Genomic DNA, 21,315 nt, shown 5'->3' on the forward strand with positions numbered 1-21,315 from the left:
AGCAAACAGACAGCAAACAGCTAACAGACAGCAAACAGACAGCAAACAGCAAACAGACAGCAAACAAACAGCAAGACTTGTATACTCTAACTCTGGTTTTTAACTCCCACTTATTCCAGCTCCACTTACACCAAGCTCCACAGCTTCAGACTGAGCACGCTCAGACTGAGTCCTACAACCAGTTAAATAGGCACCTGTGAGCAATTAACCACACCCCTTAATTGATAGACTGATGAAACCAGAGAAAAAAAAAGCTATTTAAAAAAGGGACAGCAAAAGGCAAATTAAAAACTAAAAGGAAAAGCCCCAAAAATGCAACCCAGCAAACAGACAGCAAACAGCAAACAGACAGCAAACAGCAAACAGACAGCAAACAGCAAGACTTGTATACTCTAACTCTGGTTTTTAACTCCCACTTATTCCAGCTCCACTTACACCAAGCTCCACAGCTTCAGACTGAGCACGCTCAGACTGAGTCCTACAACCAGTTAAATAGGCACCTGTGAGCAATTAACCACACCCCTTAATTGATAGACTGATGAAACCAGAGAAAAAAAAAAAGCTATTTAAAAAGTGACAGCAAAAGGCAAATTAAAAACTAAAAGGAAAAGCCCCAAAAATGCAACCCAGCAAACAGACAGCAAACAGCAAACAGACAGCAAACAGCTAACAGACAGCAAACAGCAAACAGACAGCAAACAAACAGCAAGACTTGTATACTCTAACTCTGGTTTTTAACTCCCACTTATTCCAGCTCCACTTACACCAAGCTCCACAGCTTCAGACTGAGCACGCTCAGACTGAGTCCTACAACCAGATAAATAGGCACCTGTGAGCAATTAACCACACCCCTTAATTGATAGACTGATGAAACCAGAGAAAAAAAAGCTATTTAAAAAGTGACAGCAAAAGGCAAATTAAAAACTAAAAGGAAAAGCCCCAAAAATGCAACCCAGCAAACAGCAAACAGACAGCAAACAGCAAACAGACAGCAAACAGACAGCAAACAAACAGCAAGACTTGTATACCCTAACTCTGGTTTTTAACTCCCACTTTTTCCAGCTCCACTTACACCAAGCTTCACAGCTTCAGACTGAGCACGCTCAGACTGAGTCTTACAGCCAGTTAAATAGGCACCTGTGAGCAATTAACCACACCCCTTAATTGATAGACTGATGAAACCAGAGAAAAAAAAAAGCTATTTAAAAAGTGACAGCAAAAGGCAAATTAAAAACTAAAAGGAAAAGCCCCAAAAATGCAACCCAGCAAACAGACAGCAAACAGACAGCAAACAGCAAACAGACAGCAAACAGACAGCAAACAGACAGCAAACAAACAGCAAGACTTGTATACTCTAACTCTGGTTTTTAACTCCCACTTATTCCAGCTCCACTTACACCAAGCTCCACAGCTTCAGACTGAGCACACTCAGACTGAGTCCTACAACCAGTTAAATAGGCACCTGTGAGCAATTAACCACACCCCTTAATTGATAGACTGATGAAACCAGAGAAAAAAAAAAGCTATTTAAAAAGTGACAGCAAAAGGCAAATTAAAAACTAAAAGGAAAAGCCACAAAAATGCAACCCAGCAAACAGATAGCAAACAGCAAACAGACAGCAAACAGCTAACAGACAGCAAACAGCAAACAGACAGCAAACAAACAGCAAGACTTGTATACTCTAACTCTGGTTTTTAACTCCCACTTATTCCAGCTCCACTTACACCAAGCTCCACAGCTTCAGACTGAGCACGCTCAGACTGAGTCCTACAACCAGTTAAATAGGCACCTGTGAGCAATTAACCACACCCCTTAATTGATAGACTGATGAAACCAGAGAAAAAAAAAAAAGCTATTTAAAAAGTGACAGCAAAAGGCAAATTAAAAACTAAAAGGAAAAGTCCCAAAAATGCAACCCAGCAAACAGACAGCAAACAGCAAACAGACAGCAAACAGCTAACAGACAGCAAACAGACAGCAAACAAACAGCAAGACTTGTATACTCTAACTCTGGTTTTTAACTCCCACTTATTCCAGCTCCACTTACACCAAGCTCCACAGCTTCAGACTGAGCACGCTCAGACTGAGTCCTACAACCAGTTAAATAGGCACCTGTGAGCAATTAACCACACCCCTTAATTGATAGACTGATGAAACCAGAGAAAAAAAAAAAGCTATTTAAAAAGTGACAGCAAAAGGCAAATTAAAAACTAAAAGGAAAAGCCCCAAAAATGCAACCCAGCAAACAGACAGCAAACAGCAAACAGACAGCAAACAGCTAACAGACAGCAAACAGCAAACAGACAGCAAACAAACAGCAAGACTTGTATACTCTAACTCTGGTTTTTAACTCCCACTTATTCCAGCTCCACTTACACCAAGCTCCACAGCTTCAGACTGAGCACGCTCAGACTGAGTCCTACAACCAGATAAATAGGCACCTGTGAGCAATTAACCACACCCCTTAATTGATAGACTGATGAAACCAGAGAAAAAAAAGCTATTTAAAAAGTGACAGCAAAAGGCAAATTAAAAACTAAAAGGAAAAGCCCCAAAAATGCAACCCAGCAAACAGCAAACAGACAGCAAACAGCAAACAGACAGCAAACAGACAGCAAACAAACAGCAAGACTTGTATACTCTAACTCTGGTTTTTAACTCCCACTTATTCCAGCTCCACTTACACCATGCTCCACAGCTTCAGACTGAGCACGCTCAAACTGAGTCCTACAACCAGTTAAATAGGCACCTGTGAGCAATTAACCACACCCCTTAATTGATAGACTAATGAAACCAGAGAAAAAAAAAAGCTATTTAAAAAGTGACAGCAAAAGGCAAATTAAAAACTAAAAGGAAAAGCCCCAAAAATGCAACCCAGCAAACAGACAGCAAACAGCAAACAGACAGCAAACAGCTAACAGACAGCAAACAGACAGCAAACAAACAGCAAGACTTGTATACTCTAACTCTGGTTTTTAACTCCCACTTATTCCAGCTCCACTTACACCAAGCTCCACAGCTTCAGACTGAGCACGCTCAGACTGAGTCCTACAACCAGTTAAATAGGCACCTGTGAGCAATTAACCACACCCCTTAATTGATAGACTGATGAAACCAGAGAAAAAAAAAAAAAAAAAGCTATTTAAAAAGTGACAGCAAAAGGCAAATTAAAAACTAAAAGGAAAAGCCCCAAAAATGCAACCCAGCAAACAGACAGCAAACAGCAAACAGACAGCAAACAGCTGACAGACAGCAAACAGCAAACAGACAGCAAACAAACAGCAAGACTTGTATACTCTAACTCTGGTTTTTAACTCCCACTTATTCCAGCTCCACTTACACCAAGCTCCACAGCTTCAGACTGAGCACGCTCAGACTGAGTCCTACAACCAGTTAAATAGGCACCTGTGAGCAATTAACCACACCCCTTAATTGATAGACTGATGAAACCAGAGAAAAAAAAAAAGCTATTTAAAAAGTGACAGCAAAAGGCAAATTAAAAACTAAAAGGAAAAGCCCCAAAAATGCAACCCAGCAAAAAGACAGCAAACAGCAAACAGACAGCAAACAGCTAACAGACAGCAAACAGACAGCAAACAAACAGCAAGACTTGTATACTCTAACTCTGGTTTTTAACTCCCACTTATTCCAGCTCCACTTACACCAAGCTCCACAGCTTCAGACTGAGCACGCTCAGACTGAGTCCTACAGCCAGTTAAATAGGCACCTGTGAGCAATTAACCACACCCCTTAATTGATAGACTGATGAAACCAGAGAAAAAAAAGCTATTTAAAAAGTGACAGCAAAAGGCAAATTAAAAACTAAAAGGAAAAGCCCCAAAAATGCAACCCAGCAAACAGCAAACAGACAGCAAACAGCAAACAGACAGCAAACAGACAGCAAACAAACAGCAAGACTTGTATACTCTAACTCTGGTTTTTAACTCCCACTTATTCCAGCTCCACTTACACCATGCTCCACAGCTTCAGACTGAGCACGCTCAAACTGAGTCCTACAACCAGTTAAATAGGCACCTGTGAGCAATTAACCACACCCCTTAATTGATAGACTAATGAAACCAGAGAAAAAAAAAAGCTATTTAAAAAGTGACAGCAAAAGGCAAATTAAAAACTAAAAGGAAAAGCCCCAAAAATGCAACCCAGCAAACAGACAGCAAACAGCAAACAGACAGCAAACAGCTAACAGACAGCAAACAGACAGCAAACAAACAGCAAGACTTGTATACTCTAACTCTGGTTTTTAACTCCCACTTATTCCAGCTCCACTTACACCAAGCTCCACAGCTTCAGACTGAGCACGCTCAGACTGAGTCCTACAACCAGTTAAATAGGCACCTGTGAGCAATTAACCACACCCCTTAATTGATAGACTGATGAAACCAGAGAAAAAAAAAAAAAGCTATTTAAAAAGTGACAGCAAAAGGCAAATTAAAAACTAAAAGGAAAAGCCCCAAAAATGCAACCCAGCAAACAGACAGCAAACAGCAAACAGACAGCAAACAGCTGACAGACAGCAAACAGCAAACAGACAGCAAACAAACAGCAAGACTTGTATACTCTAACTCTGGTTTTTAACTCCCACTTATTCCAGCTCCACTTACACCAAGCTCCACAGCTTCAGACTGAGCACGCTCAGACTGAGTCCTACAACCAGTTAAATAGGCACCTGTGAGCAATTAACCACACCCCTTAATTGATAGACTGATGAAACCAGAGAAAAAAAAAGCTATTTAAAAAGTGACAGCAAAAGGCAAATTAAAAACTAAAAGGAAAAGCCCCAAAAATGCAACCCAGCAAAAAGACAGCAAACAGCAAACAGACAGCAAACAGCTAACAGACAGCAAACAGACAGCAAACAAACAGCAAGACTTGTATACTCTAACTCTGGTTTTTAACTCCCACTTATTCCAGCTCCACTTACACCAAGCTCCACAGCTTCAGACTGAGCACGCTCAGACTGAGTCCTACAGCCAGTTAAATAGGCACCTGTGAGCAATTAACCACACCCCTTAATTGATAGACTGATGAAACCAGAGAAAAAAAAAAAGCTATTTAAAAAGTGACAGCAAAAGGCAAATTAAAAACTAAAAGGAAAAGCCCCAAAAATGCAACCCAGCAAACAGACAGCAAATAGACAGAAAACAGCAAACAGACAGCAAACAGCAAACAGACAGCAAACAAACAGCAAGACTTGTATACTCTAACTCTGGTTTTTAACTCCCACTTATTCCAGCTCCACTTACACCAAGCTCCACAGCTTCAGACTGAGCACGCTCAAACTGAGTCCTACAACCAGTTAAATAGGCACCTGTGAGCAATTAACCACACCCCTTAATTGATAGACTGATGAAACCAGAGAAAAAAAAAAAGCTATTTAAAAAGTGACAGCAAAAGGCAAATTAAAAACTAAAAGGAAAAGCCCCAAAAATGCAACCCAGCAAACAGACAGCAAACAGCAAACAGACAGCAAACAGCTAACAGACAGCAAACAGCAAACAGACAGCAAACAAACAGCAAGACTTGTATACTCTAACTCTGGTTTTTAACTCCCACTTATTACAGCTCCACTTACACCAAGCTCCACAGCTTCAGACTGAGCATGCTCAGACTGAGTCCTACAACCAGTTAAATAGGCACCTGTGAGCAATTAACCACACCCCTTAATTGATAGACTGATGAAACCAAAAAAAAAAAAAGCTATTTAAAAAGTGACAGCAAAAGGCAAATTAAAAACTAAAAGGAAAAGCCACAAAAATGCAACCCAGCAAACAGACAGCAAACAGACAGCAAACAGCTAACAGACAGCAAACAGCAAACAGACAGCAAACAAACAGCAAGACTTGTATACTCTAACTCTGGTTTTTAACTCCCACTTATTCCAGCTCCACTTACACCAAGCTCCACAGCTTCAGACTGAGCACGCTCAGACTGAGTCCTACAACCAGTTAAATAGGCACCTGTGAGCAATTAACCACACCCCTTAATTGATAAACTGATGAAAGCAGAGAAAAAAAAAAGCTATTTAAAAAGTGACAGCAAAAGGCAAATTAAAAACTAAAAGGAAAAGCCCCAAAAATGCAACCCAGCAAACAGACAGCAAACAGACAGAAAACAGCAAACAGACAGCAAACAGCAAACAGACAGCAAACAGACAGCAAACAAACAGCAAGACTTGTATACTCTAACTCTGGTTTTTAACTCCCACTTATTCCAGCTCCACTTACACCAAGCTCCACAGCTTCAGACTGAGCACGCTCAGACTGAGTCCTACAACCAGTTAAATAGGCACCTGTGAGCAATTAACCACACCCCTTAATTGATAGACTGATGAAACCAAAGAAAAAAAAAGCTATTTAAAAAGTGACAGCAAAAGGCAAATTAAAAACTAAAAGGAAAAGCCCCAAAATTGCAACCCAGCAAACAGACAGCAAACAGCTAACAGACAGCAAACAGCAAACAGACAGCAAACAAACAGCAAGACTTCTATACTCTAACTCTGGTTTTTAACTCCCACTTATTCCAGCTCCACTTACACCAAGCTCCACAGCTTCAGACTGAGCATGCTCAGACTGAGTCCTACAACCAGTTAAATAGGCACCTGTGAGCAATTAACCACACCCCTTAATTGATAGACTGATGAAACCAGAGGAAAAAAAAAGCTATTTAAAAAGTGACAGCAAAAGGCAAATTAAAAACTAAAAGGAAAAGCCCCAAAAATGCAACCCAGCAAACAGACAGCAAACAGCAAACAGACAGCAAACAGCTAACAGACAGCAAACAGCAAACAGACAGCAAACAAACAGCAAGACTTGTATACTCTAACTCTGGTTTTTAACTCCCACTTATTCCAGCTCCACTTACACCAAGCTCCACAGCTTCAGACTGAGCACGCTCAGACTGAGTCCTACAACCAGTTAAATAGGCACCTGTGAGCAATTAACCACACCCCTTAATTGATAGACTGATGAAACCAGAGAAAAAAAAAGCTATTTAAAAAAGGGACAGCAAAAGGCAAATTAAAAACTAAAAGGAAAAGCCCCAAAAATGCAACCCAGCAAACAGACAGCAAACAGCAAACAGACAGCAAACAGCAAACAGACAGCAAACAGCAAGACTTGTATACTCTAACTCTGGTTTTTAACTCCCACTTATTCCAGCTCCACTTACACCAAGCTCCACAGCTTCAGACTGAGCACGCTCAGACTGAGTCCTACAACCAGTTAAATAGGCACCTGTGAGCAATTAACCACACCCCTTAATTGATAGACTGATGAAACCAGAGAAAAAAAAAAAGCTATTTAAAAAGTGACAGCAAAAGGCAAATTAAAAACTAAAAGGAAAAGCCCCAAAAATGCAACCCAGCAAACAGACAGCAAACAGCAAACAGACAGCAAACAGCTAACAGACAGCAAACAGCAAACAGACAGCAAACAAACAGCAAGACTTGTATACTCTAACTCTGGTTTTTAACTCCCACTTATTCCAGCTCCACTTACACCAAGCTCCACAGCTTCAGACTGAGCACGCTCAGACTGAGTCCTACAACCAGATAAATAGGCACCTGTGAGCAATTAACCACACCCCTTAATTGATAGACTGATGAAACCAGAGAAAAAAAAGCTATTTAAAAAGTGACAGCAAAAGGCAAATTAAAAACTAAAAGGAAAAGCCCCAAAAATGCAACCCAGCAAACAGCAAACAGACAGCAAACAGCAAACAGACAGCAAACAGACAGCAAACAAACAGCAAGACTTGTATACTCTAACTCTGGTTTTTAACTCCCACTTTTTCCAGCTCCACTTACACCAAGCTTCACAGCTTCAGACTGAGCACGCTCAGACTGAGTCTTACAGCCAGTTAAATAGGCACCTGTGAGCAATTAACCACACCCCTTAATTGATAGACTGATGAAACCAGAGAAAAAAAAAAGCTATTTAAAAAGTGACAGCAAAAGGCAAATTAAAAACTAAAAGGAAAAGCCCCAAAAATGCAACCCAGCAAACAGACAGCAAACAGACAGCAAACAGCAAACAGACAGCAAACAGACAGCAAACAAACAGCAAGACTTGTATACTCTAACTCTGGTTTTTAACTCCCACTTATTCCAGCTCCACTTACACCAAGCTCCACAGCTTCAGACTGAGCACACTCAGACTGAGTCCTACAACCAGTTAAATAGGCACCTGTGAGCAATTAACCACACCCCTTAATTGATAGACTGATGAAACCAGAGAAAAAAAAAAGCTATTTAAAAAGTGACAGCAAAAGGCAAATTAAAAACTAAAAGGAAAAGCCACAAAAATGCAACCCAGCAAACAGATAGCAAACAGCAAACAGACAGCAAACAGCTAACAGACAGCAAACAGCAAACAGACAGCAAACAAACAGCAAGACTTGTATACTCTAACTCTGGTTTTTAACTCCCACTTATTCCAGCTCCACTTACACCAAGCTCCACAGCTTCAGACTGAGCACGCTCAGACTGAGTCCTACAACCAGTTAAATAGGCACCTGTGAGCAATTAACCACACCCCTTAATTGATAGACTGATGAAACCAGAGAAAAAAAAAAGCTATTTAAAAAGTGACAGCAAAAGGCAAATTAAAAACTAAAAGGAAAAGTCCCAAAAATGCAACCCAGCAAACAGACAGCAAACAGCAAACAGACAGCAAACAGCTAACAGACAGCAAACAGACAGCAAACAAACAGCAAGACTTGTATACTCTAACTCTGGTTTTTAACTCCCACTTATTCCAGCTCCACTTACACCAAGCTCCACAGCTTCAGACTGAGCACGCTCAGACTGAGTCCTACAACCAGTTAAATAGGCACCTGTGAGCAATTAACCACACCCCTTAATTGATAGACTGATGAAACCAGAGGAAAAAAAAAGCTATTTAAAAAGTGACAGCAAAAGGCAAATTAAAAACTAAAAGGAAAAGCCCCAAAAATGCAACCCAGCAAAAAGACAGCAAACAGCAAACAGACAGCAAACAGCTAACAGACAGCAAACAGCAAACAGACAGCAAACAAACAGCAAGACTTGTATACTCTAACTCTGGTTTTTAACTCCCACTTATTCCAGCTCCACTTACACCAAGCTCCACAGCTTCAGACTGAGCACGCTCAGACTGAGTCCTACAGCAAGTTAAATAGGCACCTGTGAGCAATTAACCACACCCCTTAATTGATAGACTGATGAAACCAGAGAAAAAAAAAAGCTATTTAAAAAGTTACAGCAAAAGGCAAATTAAAAACTAAAAGGAAAAGCCCCAAAAATGCAACCCAGCAAACAGACAGCAAATAGACAGAAAACAGCAAACAGACAGCAAACAGCAAACAGACAGCAAACGGACAGCAAACAAACAGCAAGACTTGTATACTCTAACTCTGGTTTTTAACTCCCACTTATTCCAGCTCCACTTACACCAAGCTCCACAGCTTCAGACTGAGCACGCTCAGACTGAGTCCTACAACCAGTTAAATAGGCACCTGTGAGCAATTAACCACACCCCTTAATTGATAGACTGATGAAACCAGAGAAAAAAAAAAAAAAAAGCTATTTAAAAAGTGACAGCAAAAGGCAAATTAAAAACTAAAAGGAAAAGCCCCAAAAATGCAACCCAGCAAACAGACAGCAAACAGACAGCAAACAGCAAACAGACAGCAAACAAACAGCAAGACTTGTATACTCTAACTCTGTATTTTAACTCCCACTTATTCCAGCTCCACTTACACCAAGCTCCACAGCTTCAGACTGAGCACGCTCAAACTGAGTCCTACAACCAGTTAAATAGGCACCTGTGAGCAATTAACCACACCCCTTAATTGATAGACTGATGAAACCAGAGAAAAAAAAAAGCTATTTAAAAAGTGATAGCAAAAGGCAAATTAAAAACTAAAAGGAAAAGCCCCAAAAATGCAACCCAGCAAACAGACAGCAAACAGACAGCAAACAGCTAACAGACAGCAAACAGCAAACAGACAGCAAACAAACAGCAAGACTTGTATACTCTAACTCTGGTTTTTAACTCCCACTTATTCCAGCTCCACTTACACCATGCTCCACAGCTTCAGACTGAGCACGCTCAAACTGAGTCCTACAACCAGTTAAATAGGCACCTGTGAGCAATTAACCACACCCCTTAATTGATAGACTAATGAAACCAGAGAAAAAAAAAAGCTATTTAAAAAGTGACAGCAAAAGTCAAATTAAAAACTAAAAGGAAAAGCCCCAAAAATGCAACCCAGCAAACAGACAGCAAACAGCAAACAGATAGCAAACAGCTAACAGACAGCAAACAGACAGCAAACAAACAGCAAGACTTGTATACTCTAACTCTGGTTTTTAACTCCCACTTATTCCAGCTCCACTTACACCAAGCTCCACAGCTTCAGACTGAGCACGCTCAGACTGAGTCCTACAACTAGTTAAATAGGCACCTGTGAGCAATTAACCACACCCCTTAATTGATAGACTGATGAAACCAGAGAAAAAAAAAAAAAAGCTATTTAAAAAGTGACAGCAAAAGGCAAATTAAAAACTAAAAGGAAAAGCCCCAAAAATGCAACCCAGCAAACAGACAGCAAACAGCAAACAGACAGCAAACAGCTGACAGACAGCAAACAGCAAACAGACAGCAAACAAACAGCAAGACTTGTATACTCTAACTCTGGTTTTTAACTCCCACTTATTCCAGCTCCACTTACACCAAGCTCCACAGCTTCAGACTGAGCACGCTCAGACTGAGTCCTACAACCAGTTAAATAGGCACCTGTGAGCAATTAACCACACCCCTTAATTGATAGACTGATGAAACCAGAGAAAAAAAAAAAGCTATTTAAAAAGTGACAGCAAAAGGCAAATTAAAAACTAAAAGGAAAAGCCCCAAAAATGCAACCCAGCAAAAAGACAGCAAACAGCAAACAGACAGCAAACAGCTAACAGACAGCAAACAGACAGCAAACAAACAGCAAGACTTGTATACTCTAACTCTGGTTTTTAACTCCCACTTATTCCAGCTCCACTTACACCAAGCTCCACAGCTTCAGACTGAGCACGCTCAGACTGAGTCCTACAGCCAGTTAAATAGGCACCTGTGAGCAATTAACCACACCCCTTAATTGATAGACTGATGAAACCAGAGAAAAAAAAGCTATTTAAAAAGTGACAGCAAAAGGCAAATTAAAAACTAAAAGGAAAAGCCCCAAAAATGCAACCCAGCAAACAGCAAACAGACAGCAAACAGCAAACAGACAGCAAACAGACAGCAAACAAACAGCAAGACTTGTATACTCTAACTCTGGTTTTTAACTCCCACTTATTCCAGCTCCACTTACACCATGCTCCACAGCTTCAGACTGAGCACGCTCAAACTGAGTCCTACAACCAGTTAAATAGGCACCTGTGAGCAATTAACCACACCCCTTAATTGATAGACTAATGAAACCAGAGAAAAAAAAAAGCTATTTAAAAAGTGACAGCAAAAGGCAAATTAAAAACTAAAAGGAAAAGCCCCAAAAATGCAACCCAGCAAACAGACAGCAAACAGCAAACAGACAGCAAACAGCTAACAGACAGCAAACAGACAGCAAACAAACAGCAAGACTTGTATACTCTAACTCTGGTTTTTAACTCCCACTTATTCCAGCTCCACTTACACCAAGCTCCACAGCTTCAGACTGAGCACGCTCAGACTGAGTCCTACAACCAGTTAAATAGGCACCTGTGAGCAATTAACCACACCCCTTAATTGATAGACTGATGAAACCAGAGAAAAAAAAAGCTATTTAAAAAGTGACAACAAAAGGCAAATTAAAAACTAAAAGGAAAAGCCCCAAAAATGCAACCCAGCAAACAGACAGCAAACAGCAAAAAGACAGCAAACAGCTAACAGACAGCAAACAGCAAACAGACAGCAAACAAACAGCAAGACTTGTATACTCTAACTCTGGTTTTTAACTCCCACTTATTCCAGCTCCACGTACACCAAGCTCCACAGCTTCAGACTGAGCACGCTCAGACTGAGTCCTACAACCAGTTAAATAGGCACCTGTGAGCAATTAACCACACCCCTTAATTGATAGACTGATGAAACCAGAGAAGAAAAAAAAAGCTATTTAAAAAGTGACAGCAAAAGGCAAATTAAAAACTAAAAGGAAAAGCCCCAAAAATGCAACCCAGCAAACAGACAGCAAACAGCAAACAGACAGCAAACAGCTAACAGACAGCAAACAGCAAACAGACAGCAAACAAACAGCAAGACTTGTATACTCTAACTCTGGCTTTTAACTCCGACTTATTCCAGCTCCACTTACACCAAGCTCCACAGCTTCAGACTGAGCACGCTCAGACTGAGTCCTACAACCAGTTAAATAGGCACCTGTGAGCAATTAACCACACCCCTTAATTGATAGACTGATGAAACCAGAGAAAAAAAAAAAGCTATTTAAAAAGTGACAGCAAAAGGCAAATTAAAAACTAAAAGGAAAAGCCCCAAAAATGCAACCCAGCAAACAGACAGCAAACAGCAAAAAGACAGCAAACAGCTAACAGACAGCAAACAGCAAACAGACAGCAAACAAACAGCAAGACTTGTATACTCTAACTTTGGTTTTTAACTCCCACTTATTCCAGCTCCACGTACACCAAGCTCCACAGCTTCAGACTGAGCACGCTCAGACTGAGTCCTACAACCAGTTAAATAGGCACCTGTGAGCAATTAACCACACCCCTTAATTGATAGACTGATGCAACCAGAGAAGAAAAAAAAAAAAGCTATTTAAAAAGTGACAGCAAAAGGCAAATTAAAAACTAAAAGGAAAAGTCCCAAAAATGCAACCCAGCAAACAGACAGCAAACAGACAGCAAACAGCTAACAGACAGCAAACAGTGAACAGACAGCAAACAAACAGCAAGACTTGTATACTCTAACTCTGGCTTTTAACTCCCACTTATTCCAGCTCCACTTACACCAAGCTCCACAGCTTCAGACTGAGCACGCTCAGACTGAGTCCTACAACCAGTTAAATAGGCACCTGTGAGCAATTAACCACACCCCTTAATTGATAGACTGATGAAACCAGAGAAAAAAAACAGCTATTTAAAAAGTGACAGCAAAAGGCAAATTAAAAACTAAAAGGAAAAGCCCCAAAAATGCAACCCAGCAAACAGACAGCAAACAGACAGCAAACAGACAGCAAACAAACAGCAAGACTTGTATACTCTAACTCTGGTTTTTAACTCCCACTTATTCCAGCTCCACTTACACCAAGCTCCACAGCTTCAGACTGAGCATGCTCAGACTGAGTCCTACAACCAGTTAAATAGGCACCTGTGAGCAATTACCCACACCCCTTAATTGATAGACTGATGAAACCAGAGAAAAAAAAAAGCTATTTAAAAAGTGACAGCAAAAGGCAAATTAAAAACTAAAAGGAAAAGCCCCAAAAATGCAACCCAGCAAACAGACAGCAAACAGACAGCAAACAGCTAACAGACAGCAAACAGCAAACAGACAGCAAACAGACAGCAAACAAACAGCAAGACTTGTATACTCTAACTCTGGTTTTTAACTCCCACTTATTCCAGCTCCACTTACACCAAGCTCCACAGCTTCAGACTGAGCACGCTCAGACTGAGTCCTACAACCAGTTAAATAGGCACCTGTGAGCAATTAACCACACCCCTTAATTGATAGACTGACGAAACCAGAGAAAAAAAAGCTATTTAAAAAGTGACAGCAAAAGGCAAATTAAAAACTAAAAGGAAAAGCCCCAAAAATGCAACCCAGCAAACAGACAGCAAACAGCAAACAGACAGAAAACAGCAAACAGACAGCAAACAGCAAACAGACAGCAAACAAACAGCAAGACTTGTATACTCTAACTATGGTTTTTAACTCCCACTTATTCCAGCTCCACTTACACCAAGCTCCACAGCTTCAGACTGAGCACGCTCAGACTGAGTCCTACAACCAGTTAAATAGGCACCTGTGAGCAATTAACCACACCCCTTAATTGATAGACTGATGAAACCAGAGAAAAAAAAAAGCTATTTAAAAAAGGGACAGCAAAAGGCAAATTAAAAACTAAAAGGAAAAGCTCCAAAAATGCAACCCAGCAAACAGACAGCAAACAGACAGCAAACAGCAAACAGACAGCAAACAGCAAACAGACAGCAAACAGACAGCAAACAAACAGCAAGACTTGTATACTCTAACTCTGGTTTTTAACTCCCACTTATTCCAGCTCCACTTACACCATGCTCCACAGCTTCAGACTGAGCACGCTCAAACTGAGTCCTACAACCAGTTAAATAGGCACCTGTGAGCAATTAACCACACCCCTTAATTGATAGACTAATGAAACCAGAGAAAAAAAAAAAGCTATTTAAAAAGTGACAGCAAAAGGCAAATTAAAAACTAAAAGGAAAAGCCCCAAAAATGCAACCCAGCAAACAGACAGCAAACAGCAAACAGACAGCAAACAGCTAACAGACAGCAAACAGCAAACAAACAGCAAACAAACAGCAAGACTTGTATACTCTAACTCTGGTTTTTAACTCCCACTTATTCCAGCTCCACGTACACCAAGCTCCAAAGCTTCAGACTGAGCACGCTCAGACTGAGTCCTACAGCCAGTTAAATAGGCACCTGTGAGCAATTAACCACACCCCTTAATTGATAGACTGATGAAACCAGAGAAAAAAAAAAGCTATTTAAAAAGTGACAGCAAAAGGCAAATTAAAAACTAAAATGAAAAGCCCCAAAAATGCAACCCAGCAAACAGACAGCAAACAGACAGAAAACAGCAAACAGACAGCAAACAGCAAACAGACAGCAAACAGACAGCAAACAAACAGCAAGACTTGTATACTCTAACTCTGGTTTTTAACTCCCACTTATTCCAGCTCCACTTACACCAAGCTCCACAGCTTCAGACTGAGCACGCTCAGACTGAGTCCTACAACCAGTTAAATAGGCACCTGTGAGCAATTAACCACACCCCTTAATTGATAGACTGATGAAACCAGAGAAAAAAAAAAGCTATTTAAAAAGTGACAACAAAAGGCAAATTAAAAACTAAAAGGAAAAGCCCCAAAAATGCAACCCAGCAAACAGACAGCAAACAGCAAAAAGACAGCAAACAGCTAACAGACAGCAAACAGCAAACAGACAGCAAACAAACAGCAAGACTTGTATACTCTAACTCTGGTTTTTAACTCCCACTTATTCCAGCTCCTCGTACACCAAGCTCCACAGCTTCAGACTGAGCACGCTCAGACTGAGTCCTACAACCAGTTAAATAGGCACCTGTGAGCAATTAACCACACCCCTTAATTGATAGACTGATGAAACCAGAGAAGAAAAAAAAAAGCTATTTAAAAAGTGACAGCAAAAGGCAAATTAAAAACTAAAAGGAAAAGCCCCAAAAATGCAACCCAGCAAACAGACAGCAAACAGCAAACAGACAGCAAACAGCTAACAGACAGCAAACAGCAAACAGACAGCAAACAAACAGCAAGACTTGTATACTCTAACTCTGGCTTTTAACTCCCACTTATTCCAGCTCCACTTACACCAAGCTCCACAGCTTCAGACTGAGCACGCTCAGACTGAGTCCTACAACCAGTTAAATAGGCACCTGTGAGCAATTAACCACACCCTTTAATTGATAGACTGATGAAACCAGAGAAAAAAAAAAAAAGCTATTTAAAAAGTGACAGCAAAAGGCAAATTAAAAACTAAAAGGAAAAGCCCCAAAAATGCAACCCAGCAAACAGACAGCAAACAGCAAAAAGACAGCAAACAGCTAACAGACAGCAAACAGCAAACAGACAGCAAACAAACAGCAAGACTTGTATACTCTAACTATGGTTTTAACTCCCACTTATTCCAGCTCCACGTACACCAAGCTCCACAGCTTCAGACTGAGCACGCTCAGACTGAGTCCTACAACCCGTTAAATAGGCACCTGTGAGCAATTAACCACACCCCTTAATTGATAGACTGATGAAACCAGAGAAGAAAAAAAAAAAAGCTATTTAAAAAGTGACAGCAAAAGGCAAATTAAAAACTAAAAGGAAAAGCCCCAAAAATGCAACCCAGCAAACAGCAAACAGACAGCAAACAGCTAACAGACAGCAAACAGCTAACAGACAGCAAACAAACAGCAAGACTTGTATACTCTAACTCTGGCTTTTAACTCCCACTTATTCCAGCTCCACTTACACCAAGCTCCACAGCTTCAGACTGAGCACGCTCAGACTGAGTCCTACAACCAGTTAAATAGGCACCTGTGAGCAATTAACCACACCCCTTAATTGATAGACTGATGAAACCAGAGAAAAAAAAAGCTATTTAAAAAGTGACAGCAAAAGGCAAATTAAAAACTAAAAGGAAAAGCCCCAAAAATGCAACCCAGCAAACAGACAGCAAACAGACAGCAAACAGCAAGACTTGTATACTCTAACTCTGGTTTTTAACTCCCACTTATTCCAGCTCCACTTACACCATGCTCCACAGCTTCAGACTGAGCACGCTCAAACTGAGTCCTACAACCAGTTAAATAGGCACCTGTGAGCAATTAACCACACCCCTTAATTGATAGACTAATGAAACCAGAGAAAAAATAAAAAAGCTATTTAAAAAGTGACAGCAAAAGGCAAATTAAAAACTAAAAGGAAAAGCCCCAAAAATGCAACCCAGCAAACAGACAGCAAACAGCAAACAGACAGCAAACAGGTAACAGACAGCAAACAGACAGCAAACAAACAGCAAGACTTGTATACTCTAACTCTGGTTTTTAACTCCCACTTATTCCAGCTCCACTTACACCAAGCTCCACAGCTTCAGACTGAGCACGCTCAGACTGAGTCCTACAGCCAGTTAAATAGGCACCTGTGAGCAATTAACCACACCCCTTAATTGATAGACTGATGAAACCAGAGAAAAAAAAGCTATTTAAAAAGTGACAGCAAAAGGCAAATTAAAAACTAAAAGGAAAAGCCCCAAAAATGCAACCCAGCAAACAGACAGCAAACAGACAGCAAACAGACAGCAAACAGACAGCAAACAGCAAGACTTGTATACTCTAACTCTGGTTTTTAACTCCCACTTATTCCAGCTCCACTTACACCATGCTCCACAGCTTCAGACTGAGCACGCTCAAACTGAGTCCTACAACCAGTTAAATAGGCACCTGTGAGCAATTAACCACACCCCTTAATTGATAGACTAATGAAACCAGAGAAAAAATAAAAAAGCTATTTAAAAAGTGACAGCAAAAGGCAAATTAAAAACTAAAAGGAAAAGCCCCAAAAATGCAACCCAGCAAACAGACAGCAAACAGCAAACAGACAGCAAACAGGTAACAGACAGCAAACAGACAGCAAACAAACAGCAAGACTTGTATACTCTAACTCTGGTTTTTAACTCCCACTTATTCCAGCTCCACTTACACCAAGCTCCACAGCTTCAGACTGAGCACGCTCAGACTGAGTCCTACAGCCAGTTAAATAGGCACCTGTGAGCAATTAACCACACCCCTTAATTGATAGACTGATGAAACCAGAGAAAAAAAAAAGCTATTTAAAAAGTGACAGCAAAAGGCAAATTAAAAACTAAAATGAAAAGCCCCAAAAATGCAACCCAGCAAACAGACAGCAAACAGACAGAAAACAGCAAACAGACAGCAAACAGCAAACAGACAGCAAACAGACAGCAAACAAACAGCAAGACTTGTATACTCTAACTCTGGTTTTTAACTCCCACTTATTCCAGCTCCACTTACACCAAGCTCCACAGCTTCAGACTGAGCACGCTCAGACTGAGTCCTACAACCAGTTAAATAGGCACCTGTGAGCAATTAACCACACCCCTTAATTGATAGACTGATGAAACCAGAGAAAAAAAACAGCTATTTAAAAAGTGACAGCAAAAGGCAAATTAAAAACTAAAAGGAAAAGCCCCAAAAATGCAACCCAGCAAACAGACAGCAAACAGACAGCAAACAGACAGCAAACAGCAAACAGACAGCAAACAGCAAACAGACAGCAAACAAACAGCAAGACTTGTATACTCTAACTCTGGTTTTTAACTCCCACTTATTCCAGCTCCACTTACACCAAGCTCCACAGCTTCAGACTGAGCATGCTCAGACTGAGTCCTACAACCAGTTAAATAGGCACCTGTGAGCAATTACCCACACCCCTTAATTGATAGACTGATGAAACCAGAGGAAAAAAAAAGCTATTTAAAAAGTGACAGCAAAAGGCAAATTAAAAACTAAAAGGAAAAGCCCCAAAAATGCAACCCAGCAAACAGACAGCAAACAGACAGCAAACAGCTAACAGACAGCAAACAGCAAACAGACAGCAAACAGACAGCAAACAAACAGCAAGACTTGTATACTCTAACTCTGGTTTTTAACTCCCACTTATTCCAGCTCCACTTACACCAAGCTCCACAGCTTCAGACTGAGCACGCTCAAACTGAGTCCTACAACCAGTTAAATAGGCACCTGTGAGCAATTAACCACACCCCTTAATTGATAGACTAATGAAACCAGAGAAAAAAAAAAAGCTATTTAAAAAGTGACAGCAAAAGGCAAATTAAAAACTAAAAGGAAAAGCCCCAAAAATGCAACCCAGCAAACAGACAGCAAACAGCAAACAGACAGCAAACAGCTAACAGACAGCAAACAGCAAACAGACAGCAAACAAACAGCAAGACTTGTATACTCTAACTCTGGTTTTTAACTCCCACTTATTCCAGCTCCACGTACACCAAGCTCCACAGCTTCAGACTGAGCACGCTCAGACTGAGTCCTACAGCCAGTTAAATAGGCACCTGTGAGCAATTAACCACACCCCTTAATTGATAGACTGATGAAACCAGAGAAAAAAAAAAGCTATTTAAAAAGTGACAGCAAAAGGCAGATTAAAAACTAAAATGAAAAGCCCCAAAAATGCAACCCAGCAAACAGACAGCAAACAGACAGAAAACAGCAAACAGACAGCAAACAGCAAACAGACAGCAAACAGACAGCAAACAAACAGCAAGACTTGTATACTCTAACTCTGGTTTTTAACTCCCACTTATTCCAGCTCCACTTACACCAAGCTCCACAGCTTCAGACTGAGCACGCTCAGACTGAGTCCTACAACCAGTTAAATAGGCACCTGTGAGCAATTAACCACACCCCTTAATTGATAGACTGATGAAACCAGAGAAAAAAAAAAAGCTATTTAAAAAGTGACAACAAAAGGCAAATTAAAAACTAAAAGGAAAAGCCCCAAAAATGCAACCCAGCAAACAGACAGCAAACAGCAAAAAGACAGCAAACAGCTAACAGACAGCAAACAGCAAACAGACAGCAAACAAACAGCAAGACTTGTATACTCTAACTCTGGTTTTTAACTCCCACTTATTCCAGCTCCTCGTACACCAAGCTCCACAGCTTCAGACTGAGCACGCTCAGACTGAGTCCTACAACCAGTTAAATAGGCACCTGTGAGCAATTAACCACACCCCTTAATTGATAGACTGATGAAACCAGAGAAGAAAAAAAAAAGCTATTTAAAAAGTGACAGCAAAAGGCAAATTAAAAACTAAAAGGAAAAGCCCCAAAAATGCAACCCAGCAAACAGACAGCAAACAGCAAACAGACAGCAAACAGCTAACAGACAGCAAACAGCAAACAGACAGCAAACAAACAGGAAGACTTGTATACTCTAACTCTGGCTTTTAACTCCCACTTATTCCAGCTCCACTTACACCAAGCTCCACAGCTTCAGACTGAGCACGCTCAGACTGAGTCCTACAACCAGTTAAATAGGCACCTGTGAGCAATTAACCACACCCCTTAATTGATAGACTGATGAAACCAGAGAAAAAAAACAGCTATTTAAAAAGTGAGAGCAAAAGGCAAATTAAAAACTAAAAGGAAAAGCCCCAAAAATGCAACCCAGCAAACAGACAGCAAACAGCAAACAGACAGCAAACAGCTAACAGACAGCAAACAGCAAACAGACAGCAAACAAACAGCAAGACTTGTATACTCTAACCCTGGTTTTTAACTCCCACTTATTCCAGCTCCACTTACACCAAGCTCCACAGCTTCAGACTGAGCACGCTCAGACTGAGTCCTACAACCAGTTAAATAGGCACCTGTGAGCAATTAACCACACCCCTTAATTGATAGACTGATGAAACCAGAGAGAAAAAAAAGCTATTTAAAAAGTGACAGCAAAAGGCAAAATAAAAACTAAAAGGAAAAGCCCCAAAAATGCAACCCAGCAAACAGACAGCAAACAGACAGCAAACAGCAAACAGACAGCAAACAGCAAACAGACAGCAAACAAACAGCAAGACTTGTGTACTCTAACTCTGGTTTTTAACTCCCACTTATTCCAGCTCCACTTACACCAAGCTCCACAGCTTCAGACTGAGCACGCTCAAACTGAGTCCTACAACCAGTTAAATAGGCACCTGTGAGCAATTAACCACACCCCTTAATTGATAGACTGATGAAACCAGAGAAAAAAAAAAGCTATTTAAAAAGTGACAGCAAAAGGCAAATTAAAAACTAAAAGGAAAAGCTCCAAAAATGCAACCCAGCAAACAGACAGCAAACAGCAAACAGACAGCAAACAGCTAACAGACAGCAAACAGCAAACAGACAGCAAACAAACAGCTAGACTTGTATACTCTAACTCTGGTTTTTAACTCCCACTTATTCCAGCTCCACTTACACCAAGCTCCACAGCTTCAGACTGAGCATGCTCAGACTGAGTCCTACAACCAGTTAAATAGGCACCTGTGAGCAGTTAACCACACCCCTTAATTGATAGACTGATGAAACCAGAGAAAAAAAAAAGCTATTTAAAAAAGGGACAGCAAAAGGCAAATTAAAAACTAAAAGGAAAAGCTCCAAAAATGCAACCCAGCAAACAGACAGCAAACAGACAGCAAACAGCAAACAGACAGCAAACAGCAAACAGACAGCAAACAGACACCAAACAGCAAGACTTGTATACTCTAACTCTGGTTTTTAACTCCCACTTATTCCAGCTCCACTTACACCAAGCTCCACAGCTTCAGACTGAGCACGCTCAGACTGAGTCCTACAACCAGTTAAATAGGCACCTGTGAGCAATTAACCACACCCCTTAATTGATAGACTGATGAAACCAGAGAAAAAAAAAAGCTATTTAAAAAAGGGACAGCAAAAGGCAAATTAAAAACTAAAAGGAAAAGCTCCAAAAATGCAACCCAGCAAACAGACAGCAA

The sequence above is a fragment of the Aquarana catesbeiana genome, linkage group LG10 (genome assembly GCF_042186555.1).
Source record: "Aquarana catesbeiana isolate 2022-GZ linkage group LG10, ASM4218655v1, whole genome shotgun sequence".
Taxonomy (NCBI): domain Eukaryota; kingdom Metazoa; phylum Chordata; class Amphibia; order Anura; family Ranidae; genus Aquarana; species Aquarana catesbeiana.